Raw genomic sequence first — 4,167 nt, forward strand, 5'->3', positions numbered from 1 at the left:
ATGACGTCACGTAACCCGACAGGCTGCCGTCCGGAGATGAAGAGCGACCTGCATTTGGCTGCATTTAATTTCAGGCCGATTTGTTTTAACAGGCTGGCGGCTTGGTCGATGCGGGCCTGCAGCCTGACTTCGCTGTTTGCCATTGGCGTGAGGTCGTCAGCGTAAGCGAGTATGTTATGGCCGCTGGACGTGATCCTGTTTGTGTCTTGGATATCACGCACTATTGGGTCAATGACCAGGTTAAAAAGTAGTCCACTCAATGGGCAACCCTGGCGGATCCCGGCACGTATTTCGATGGCGTCAGTGGGACCCTGGCAGGTTACCACCCTGGTGACGTTGTCCCTGTAGAGGTCCCGTACAATCTCGGTGATCACATCGCCGGCTCCGCTTCCGCTGACAGCGTCCACTATCGCAATGTGAGGCACAGACCCGAAGGCGTTAGAAAGGTCGAGGAACGCAGCACAGAAGTCCTTTCTTCCAGCTCTTGCGGCGTCTATGTGTTCCTGGAGCACGAAGTTGTGCTCGAAAACGCCATCGTGGGGGAGAAAGCCCTTCTGGCACTTGCTCAGAACGTCGTTCTCGAGGAGCCATGACTGCAGCCGCACAGCCAAGCATCCAGTATACAGCTTGTTGATTGTTCTTGATAGGGATATTGGCCTCCAGTTGTGGATATCGTTGGGGTCCCCTTTTTTGGGGTCCCCTACACTTTGATCTTAGCCAAAAGGCCGAGAAGCGATAAATATTACACGTCCAGCTTACGCTCTGGTCACGGTCGCGGCACCTGCCTCCTCGGGTGTCACGTCGCCAAATTCAACATGATGTGGTGCGTGTAAGAAGCACTAGAATGATAGTCGGACTGCATGAAATGCGCATGTTAGCGGACGGAACTCGTGTTTCTTTCTCCCTTGTATCCGCCAAAAGACCGAGAAGAGATATACACTGCACGTCTCCCCCGTTTCGCTTCTGTCGCAGTCTCGCCTTCTGCGTCCGCGCGTGGCACGTCGCCGGTTTGGGCATCGTGGTATATGGGTACGGAACACTAGGGTGTTAGTACTAATGCATCACGGCCCGTGAGATAAAAATGATTGATTGGAAATTGCAAGAGAGAGGAAGAAAGAAAGAAAGAAAGAGAGAGAGAGAGAAAGAAAGAAAGAAAGAAAGAAAGAAAGATAGATAGAAAGATAGATAGATAGATAGATAGATAGACAGACAAACAGACAGACAGACAGACAGACAGACAGAGAGAGAGAGAGAGAGAGACAGAGAGAGAGATAGATAGATAGATAGATAGATAGATAGATAGATAGATAGATAGATAGATAGATAGATAGATAGATAGATAGATAGATAGATAGATAGATAGATAGATAGATAGATAGATAGATAGATAGATAGATAGAATGAATGAATGAATGAATGAATGAATGAATGTGTACCCTAGTGGCCAGACAGGACATTTCCCAGTGGTTGTCTCCAGTGTGTTCTGTGTCTGCTGTAGGTTCCCTGCTTTGCTTGGTGTTGTTTCTACGCTTCCCTCTTTTGCCTGTCTCTGGTCATCATGGCTGATGCTTATTGATGCTGTTTCGGAATTTTTGTTTTTTGTTTTGAGACGGGTGGGCCACACCTGGCGGTAGTGCAATACCAGGGCAACCCTTGACAGTGCCGAGGCGAGCTTCAGACACACTGTCTCGGGCCAAAAATAAGATTAATATCGTGAGTCCAAATAGGGCTCGTATCAGATATTAAGCTGATAAGAACAGAAGTTTATTCATGATGTTATTTTCGTTACACAAGACAATGGGGTTATGTACAGTGGTCGCATGAGAGAACGTACAAGAGATTCACATTAGTCAAAAGGATAAAAGAAACTGGCAGTGTTAGGTATCCCGTTTCAGGAGTTGGAAACGTGCGCGGCATAAATGTCCCGTGTGGCGGAGATTACCGAGCTCACACAAAGTTTCTTCATTTTCTTCAGATACCTCCGAGAGCAGAGGCGGTGCAGGAAGCGGTCATTTTCAGGGTCCCAGCAGCCGAGTGCACCAACCACAATAGGTTCAATGGTGACACGTTGGTACCTTCGTTGTAGGTGTTCCTTTACTGGCTGGTACTTGTTGACTTTGCTTGTGCGGGCTTGCTGGAAGGCCGTGGCCCGGTTCTCGAATGGGCAGGTGACGTCGACGATGACCGCTTCTTCTCCACGGGCAAGGATGAGGTCTGGGCGCAGCTGCGTGTCTCCTACAGGGCGGTTTTCAGATATTACGGTGTATTTCGCTGCAGCCGCTGCTTTCACTCGGTCAACGATGTCGTTGTGCCGCTTCGTCATTGCCTGGCTTTGCCTCATGCAGTGGCACACGACATGGGGTAACGTTTCGCTGGTGTAGCCACACCTGCGGCACCTTTTGTCGCCATGTCCCCAGGTCCTTGCACCGTTCAACGGATGGAGATTGAGGCGGGCTCGATGGATGAATCTCCAGTCGGCGAAGCGTGTGTACAGGCCTTTGCTGATGAAGTGGGTGCTGCTGGGGTCGAGTCTTGCGCAGTCCATTGCTTTGCCCTGGTTGGCCAGGTCACAGAGTTCCTGTGAGCGTTCTTTGTCCAGTTGGTCGCGCAGGGTGCGCATGATCCTGGTTCTCCAGCGTTCAGTCATGGTCTTGTCCTTCCTCGAGATGCTCAGCCCACCTTCCTCAATGGTCCATGTTACTCCGAGGCGACGGGAGGCCTTCCTAGCCTCAGTCCATACGTTGCAGAGCTCGTTGGTGGATATTCTGAAGGGCCCCTCGGTGTCCCCAGCCAGGAAGGACTCCACGTCGGATGCGGAGCAGGTGGCACGCAGGCGCTTGCTGACAGTGTGGAAGAGGTTCTCCTTGGCAATATGGGCAACAACTGGATCGCGCGACGTCAGGAGTTTGAAGGCGCCGTCTATCCGAGCTACATCACTGGTCTCAGCTGCTAGTGGGATTCCGCAGCCTCCCATTCCAGATTTACTGTAGACGTACTCGTTGGCTGCATTGCTCGGGATGTAGAGGGTCCTCTTGATAAGCGGCCGTAGCTCCTGGTCAAGTCTCATCCAGTCGGTTTTTCCTAAGGAACCACAGCGCATGGAGAAGTTCAGGGACGGGTAGACGAAAGTCTTTAGTGCATCTAGGCGTTGCCATGGTGCTAACATTGATGTCAGGATCTTCTTTCCAGTGCTGATGGCTGCCTCGATTGTTGTTTCGTCCTTTAGCACATTGAAGCCTACAGGACGTCCAAGGTAGTTGAAGGACTCGAACTCCTTTAAGATGGTGATTGGGGTGTCCCGGATGTGGAATTCTGTCTCCCGGATCCCGACAGGTCTATGGCCAGAAACATGGAGAGATTTGCACTTGCTGGGGTTGAGGGTCAGGCATAATGAAGATGCTAGTGCTGCGATTCTGTCGATTTGCTGCTGCAGTAGAGTGGGGTTGTCCGCTATTGGTGTGATGTCATCAGCATAGGCGAGGACAGCGTGCTTTGTGCTGTCGCCTTGGATGTCTCGAAGGATGGGGTCAACTGTCATGTTGAAAAGCAGGCCACTCAGGGGACAGCCCTGCCTGATTCCTCTTCGCATGGGAATGGGGTGAGTAGACTCCCCATTGGTGAGGACACGGCTTGTGTTGTTGTTGTAAAGGTCGGTTACGATATCCTTGAAGTCAGATCCACAGCCAGCTGCTCCTACTGCTTCGATGATGGCTGTGTGAGGGACTGAACCAAAAGCGTTTGAGAAGTCCAAGAATGCTGCACACAGTTCCTTGTTGTTGGCCCTTGCGTCATTGATGTAGTGCTGCAGGACGTAGTTGTGTTCGTACACACCATCGTGGGGCAAGAATCCTTTCTGGGTCGGGCTCAGCACGCTGTTCTGTATTATCCATGACTGGAGCCTCGACGCTAGGCAGCCGGTGTAGAGCTTGTTCAGGGTTCTTGCTATGGAGATGGGCCGCCAGTTGGATATGTCGGCGGGGTCCCCCTTCTTGAATATTAGGACAGTATTAGAGGTTCTCCACGAGTCCGGGATACGCTTGTATTTTAGGCAAATGTTGAAGGTAGATGCCATGAAGATGCCATCAGGGTCAACGTCCAGCCAGTGCCTATAGGTTAGACGGTCATCGCCAGGTGCAGTGTTCTCAGCTTTTGTGGCTTTTCTTCTGA

The 4,167-nt window shown here is 51.2% G+C and overlaps 1 non-coding gene across 1 annotated transcript; it reads right to left on the bottom strand.

The window, feature by feature from the left end:
* Positions 1-1,608: 1,608 nt before the first annotated feature.
* LOC135376365 (U2 spliceosomal RNA) lies at positions 1,609-1,798 on the bottom strand. Its single transcript, XR_010417664.1, has one exon. It is a non-coding gene; the product is annotated as a U2 spliceosomal RNA (small nuclear RNA).
* Positions 1,799-4,167: the final 2,369 nt, after the last annotated feature.

This window comes from Ornithodoros turicata, unplaced genomic scaffold (genome assembly GCF_037126465.1).
Source record: "Ornithodoros turicata isolate Travis unplaced genomic scaffold, ASM3712646v1 ctg00001067.1, whole genome shotgun sequence".
NCBI classification, from domain to species: domain Eukaryota; kingdom Metazoa; phylum Arthropoda; class Arachnida; order Ixodida; family Argasidae; genus Ornithodoros; species Ornithodoros turicata.